Source organism: Xyrauchen texanus, unplaced genomic scaffold (assembly GCF_025860055.1).
Source record: "Xyrauchen texanus isolate HMW12.3.18 unplaced genomic scaffold, RBS_HiC_50CHRs HiC_scaffold_423, whole genome shotgun sequence".
In the NCBI taxonomy this organism is placed as follows: Eukaryota; Metazoa; Chordata; class Actinopteri; order Cypriniformes; family Catostomidae; genus Xyrauchen; species Xyrauchen texanus.
Genome location: NW_026266391.1, coordinates 23,925 through 30,478, shown reverse-complemented (window position 1 = coordinate 30,478; position 6,554 = coordinate 23,925). Strand labels below are relative to the sequence as shown.

Here is a 6,554-nt window from a genome sequence, read left to right as displayed (position 1 = left end):
CACAGAATGATCTGAAGAAAAAAGATCTGACGATGCACCTGTGATACATCTATTTAGGGACTGATGAGGCGTTCCCTTCCCTTGGCCTCCAGAAAGAAATCTGACTTAGTTACTAACGAACTGTTACTCAACCCTATGTGTGAACTTATACTGGTGCAGCCCTACCCAGTTCAAAACATAAAAGTGGTTTGGATCAATTAAAAAGAAGTAAAACCAGTCCCAAGATGAGAGATAATAGCATTTGCATACCTTACACAAATGAAGCGTTATAGATTTCATAACACAATTCATGCTTGGATGGACCGGTTACACCAGCTATAAGTTCGCCAAAAGTGATCCTAGTTGTGGCATATTTGAGCATTGTGCCATTAAATTTAGGTAGGACAAAAACCTACGTATAAACAAAATATTTACGGAAGACTCAAACCGAGTAAAAAAGAGTATAATATTGTAGTCAACGCTATAGTGGTATAAAAATTCTTCTGAAAGGAGAGAGAACAATCCTATTTCTCTGAATAACACTTCTATTTCAATAGAAGGAATTCTTATTACTGATGACAAATTCAATAACCACTTTGTTCGCAATCATATCAGCAGAAACTCTATTCCAGAATCTTCCTTTCAATGGATGATCCAATACAGTGTTATTTTGGAATTTGGTCTGGTCTCTTTTCCATAAATATTTATTAAGAAATAAGATAAAAGAAGTCACGTTTAAAATATTACAGATGCTACCCTTTTAATAGCAGACTCCATAAGTATATTCAAAATATTGAGAAGAAATGCACTTTCTGACATGGAAGAGACGATTATTCATCTTTTTAGTGATTGTCTTTGTGTTAAATCCTTCTGGAACGAGCCATAAACATATCTCTCAGAAAAAACAAATGTCAAAATATGTATAAACACTTATAATATAATTGTTCTTTATAACAATGCAAATTCACGTATCCAGTACATTGTTAATCACTTTATTATACTTGGTAAATTTTTTATACACAAATGCAAATTTTTGGGTAAGAATTGAGACAATAAGAGTATTGTCACTTTTTCTGGTTGACTATAACTTCTATATTATGTCTTTGATGGGTTTAAAAAACAAAAAATCATTGAAAAGTCAAAAAATGCTTTAACCTTATATAGATAATTTTTTTTTCATTTCTTCCTCTGGGGTTTTTTTTTTTTTATTTGATAATTGTTGTATTTGTTTTTTTGTTTTTTTTACTGTTTTTGTTCTGTAATTTGACACAATTTCATGTAAGACGTTTGGCATGAATAAAAAAAGAGAGAAAAAAAAGATGGGAAAAAAACACAAGCAAATATTCTGGTGTCTTATATATTGAAACCGTATTTTTACTGTAAATATTGTTAAATAAATAAGGTAGTTAATTATTTCATTCTTATTTAACAATTTGTTTTATTGGGGTCAACAACCCAAATCCGTCCAGCATGTATAAACTTTAATCGAGCTACAACTGGACTGGGCGTTGTGCGCATGCTCTGAAAGACTGTGTAACTTCTGTTGGTCAGGAATGATTCGCACACGACACAGTTTACTGTTTAAACATTTTACGTTTGTTTTATGAATTATGCTGAGCATGATCACGCTTACAGTTGGACTGCTCACTCACATACTTGCTGCAGACTCACACACAGTCAGCAAGAGCACAGAATCACACGGTCACGCGCCCCTCCTGGTCTTAAAGGGAAATACACCAAGATCATTACAAGAGGTGATTCGCAATACAAGGGATCACACCAAACCTTATCAATCATTCGATTACATATCGTGTCATGTATACTCGACAGACAAATAAGACTTAAGCTCGACTACACAGGAGCTCGATTATAACTGCCCATGTAAACTTAGTTATTATCTGCATATAAACTCAAAATTTGATTGGATTCAGTTGGTGAGAATTTGTACAAATAAATAGTTTTAAGGGTCTATTAAGTTTTGAGTGTGTTTGGAGGTTATGCATGCACTGATGACAAATGCCTTGGCGAAGAATATAAAAATGAGAGGAATGAACAGAATGATTGGCTTCCTGCACCTACAGATACAATATGTTGTTATTGGTAAGCTGACCTTGATGCCAGTAGTGTCATTCATATGTTTAAAAACATCAAAATATATTTACAGCAGTCTTCAGCCACACCCAAGTCAGCACTCCAACACTAACCAATTTTGTTCAATTTGGCACACCAGCTCTGAGATCCATCCACCGAGGCATGCCAGCACTGAGATCCATCCACCGAGGTGCGCTAGTGCTGAGATCCGTCCAATAGAGCTCAGATATTCTACTGAAAATTTTTGTTAATGTTCAGCAGAAGAAAGTCATACACTTTTGGGATAGCATGAGGGTGAGTAAATTATGAAAGAATTAATTTTTGGGTGAACTATCCCTTTAAATATTAAACCGCTGCTGGAAAAAACTCATTTAGAAATGATTTCAGGTAAACACACTGGCTCTCCAAGGTGGGGCAGACGTTAATGAGTGTGTTTGGAGGATTATGCATGCACTGATGACAAACGCCTTGGCGAAGAATATAAAAATGAGAGGAATGAACGGAATGATTGGCTTCCTGCACCTACAGATACAATATGTTGTTATTGGTAAGCTGACCTTGATGCCAGTAGTGTCATTCATATGTTTAAAAACATCAAAATATATTTACAGCAGTCTTCAGCCACACCCAAGTCAGCACTCCAACACTAACCAATTTTGTTCAATTTGGCACACCAGCTCTGAGATCCATCCACCGAGGCATGCCAGCACTGAGATCCATCCACCGAGGTGCGCTAGTGCTGAGATCCGTCCAATAGAGCTCAGATATTCTACTGAAAATTTTTGTTAATGTTCAGCAGAAGAAAGTCATACACTTTTGGGATAGCATGAGGGTGAGTAAATTATGAAAGAATTAATTTTTGGGTGAACTATCCCTTTAAATATTAAACCACTGCTGGAAAAAACTCATTTAGAAATGATTTCAGGTAAACACACTGGCTCTCCAAGGTGGGGCAGACGTTAATGAGTGTGTTTGGAGGATTATGCATGCACTGATGACAAACGCCTTGGCGAAGAATATAAAAATGAGAGGAATGAACGGAATGATTGGCTTCCTGCACCTACAGATACAATATGTTGTTATTGGTAAGTTGACCTTGATGCCAGTAGTGTCATTCATATGTTTAAAAACATCAAAATATATTTACGATTACGATTATCTTTTATATGGTATGGGAGTCATTTTTATTTATTTAGACAAATGATTTGGGAAGTGGAAATTGCTGACTGTTTTAAGCACAATTCCACTTACTGCATTCTGGTGTGATACCTACACACATTGACTAAAGAAAGTAGAAAGTGTATAGGCATCCATGACTGGGTCGCATGATTCATAATGTCCTTATTGTGTTTCCAGAAGTAATATTGTCAAAAAATGCATTGTACCACACTGAGCTACACACAATTAAAAAAATAAGTACAGTTATTTGATTGTACTTAATTGCATGTGGCTCTGTGAGATACAACTGCTCAGATTTGCTTTCTTCTGGAGCTTTATTGGGACCTGGTAATTACTGATCTGCAAAATTACAGTCACTGCCTGTAGATGTTACACCAGAATGTCTGTCAATAAGTCCTGGGTTCTGTTTTAGTGAAATTGTTCTTTAAAGTTCAGAAGCCACATTAGCTAGTAATAGAAACATTTTATTTGAAACTATGGGTACATGTATGTTTCAGCTGTTGTGTGAGAAAAAGGGAGAGGATTGCGCTGGAAAAGAGGAGAGCAAGATTCACAGAGGACATTTTCACATCAGTTGCCCATAAATAACACCAGATGAAAGTTAATAATTTCTTCCTGCTTGAATGTGTGGGTGCACATGTTGTTAACCTGTTGAATAATTTGTAAAAAAAAAAGTTGATAGTGTCACCTCTAATGTTCCTACACTCTTAAGAAATAAATCTGTAAAATAACAGGAAAAAGTACTGGCAGCTCATTACCCGGACTTTGTACCGTAATTAAAAAAACTGAAATTTTCTGTTAATTGACAGTGTGCCCACAGATAATAAAACAAGAATATTTTCTGTCAATATTATACCAAAAGCAATAAAATTGAAACTTTTCTGTTAGTTAACTGTGTACCTACAGTGATAACTCTTGTTTAGAAAAAATCATAAAAATCTTCTGCGATAAACTGGTATTTTTTTTTTTTTTATTAAATTATAGATACATTTTTTTTTAATTCAACAGGGTTTTAGATGAGCTAGTAGTTTGGATCAAAATGGCCCATTGCAGAGTTTCACATAACTGAAACACCCATAAAAAAATTTCAACATGAAACTTCATGAAATCCTCAACAGTTTGGATATGAGCATGAAAAACTAAAAATGAACAATTTCATGGGTCAAATAAAAATGCAACAAAGTTCAGGAATAGAGTGAATATCAACAGGAGGTTTCGAAAGTACACAATTATTGTACATTTTAGGCATAGAACTAAGACATAACCAAGCCTATAAAGGAGGGTTATGTTGAGTAAACCCTTGTGAGGTTAAACTGTTACACCCAAAGGCAGAAAATTGTAAGAAATCTGTGAGTCCTTTTAAAAAGGGATCCAGAGAGAATGGCAGCTGTTGAGTTGTTGTAGAAAGGTCATGGGTGTGTTGTCTGCTCTAATGTGTGTGTTCTTGAGTGTATGTTTGTCATATTAAAACAGAACACTGTCAATGCAGAATGCACCCACTGAAGCCAGAGGGATCATTCTCAAAAACGATTGGATCACTATTGATCTAATTGCTCCAAAAATGGCAAAGACGCTTGTCCACTGTTCGTAATTGATTTCCTTTTTTCATCTGAGCACCAGTGCTGTAATTAAACACTACAGTACGTCTCTCTACAGCAGTCATGTCATATTGTTTTGATGATTAGGGCTCATGTTCCTTTATCCCATGTGTAGTTCTATGGCTGTAAAACAAAAAAAAATATTTATATTAATACAAACTAACATTACACTTCCAACTATGGTGATTTCTTGTGTGTCAGAGATGCAATTAGAGAGAGTTGAAAAGACAGAGGTGGGGAGAAAGATATCAACAGAGAGAGAGACAGTGTGAGAAAAAAAGGGGTGTGTGTAATGACCTTTAAATCTTCCAAGGATTCTGAAATTCAATCAGGTCTGACAGGAATCTAAACCGTTTTGGTGGAATGTGGTACTGTTTTGTACCCTTTTTTTTCTGCTTTAGACCCACGTTCTGGATTTATACCCAACAGGCTCCTGTGGCAAACACAAAAAAATGTATCATGTCACTTTGCATTGCAAAATGAAGTATACTTTAAAATGAACAAAATGTACCTCTGGAAAAACTCTTCAGCGCATAGAAGAGGCTGAACATATGGCTGACAGCAACCAGAGGACAGCTGATGTTTTGGTTTACGGTGACTTCGTCCACAGATACTTTGTATCTTCCTTCATCTGCAAAACACGTAACGTGTTGTCTACGCGTTGTCTACGTGTTAATTTTGATTTCATGTGATTCTGAGCCATTTGGCCACTTGTCCAGTTTGAAGGGGTGAGTGTTGTACTTTTCCATTGGCTGCTGAGTAGTAGGGTTAAACCATTTCTGTAAGCCTGGGGGGTTTGCCTGCCACTATTTAACATACTAAGGATCCTCTTATTTCTTGGTCCTTTTCTTTTGTGTGTAGCCTATAACAATTTTATATTTGGATTGCAGTTTTAATAGGCAGCCTTTACTGCCTATTTTGGTAAACAAACACATCAGAGGGAATTCATGCTTTTTACACCATTCATCAATTCTGTTTTATTTTCAGAGACAGAAATAAAGCAGGATGACCACTGCTCCACCCGGCTTAATTTTTGCTAAGGTGCTGGAAGCATCAATGAGTCCAAACTGATAAAAGAGATATCAGCACACTTAAATCTATGCAGTGTATCAGTTTATTAAGCGTTCGGTCTAACAGACCTTCATCAGAGCATACATAACTCAACATTGGATAGGCAGGCAGAAATAACCAATCACATTCCAGTCACTGACAGTACCAACACATCTGTGCACGCCAATAGACTGTAAGTCTATGTGCAAACTCTGATGACAGAGGCTCCACTTCCTGGGAATTGAGGTTTTGAGTACTGAATGGCGTACTGTGATGCATAATAAAAGAAGCCTTACCCCTATAGTAGTACAATACAATCTAATCACAAAGTAAATGGGGATTTGAGAGGGATCAGGCTTGAGCCATCTTAAATCAGAAGTCCCCAGATCTATAAGAAAAAAGCATCTCAGAACAAAGGGCTAATGGAGAGTTATCAGGTGAGGGGCACCACAAACCATAGACCCTAAACTGTACATGAGAGATGAAGAAAAGAAACATCGTAGATTACAGCACAACACATATCAAAATCCACGTTGAGGATTTTCCATTGTTGTTTGGCACTGGGCACAATTGCCAGATGGATTATTCCCATCTTTTAGAGGAGCTAAAATATTCTGTTTAGAACCTGCCTTAATGTTAGCCCTGCACCAGCTTGTT

At 36.4% G+C, this 6,554-nt stretch overlaps 1 long non-coding RNA gene across 2 annotated transcripts; it reads left to right on the top strand.

The window, feature by feature from the left end:
- The first annotated feature begins 2,235 nt into the window (after nt 1-2,235).
- Nucleotides 2,236-3,803, top strand: LOC127642147 (uncharacterized). Of its 2 annotated transcripts, none has more exons than XR_007970302.1 (3): nt 2,236-2,364; nt 2,996-3,155; nt 3,747-3,803. It is a non-coding gene; the product is annotated as an uncharacterized LOC127642147 (long non-coding RNA). The 2 variants fall into 2 exon arrangements; XR_007970301.1 differs by lacking the exon at nt 2,236-2,364 and adding an exon at nt 2,774-2,902.
- The last annotated feature ends 2,751 nt before the right edge of the window (nt 3,804-6,554 follow it).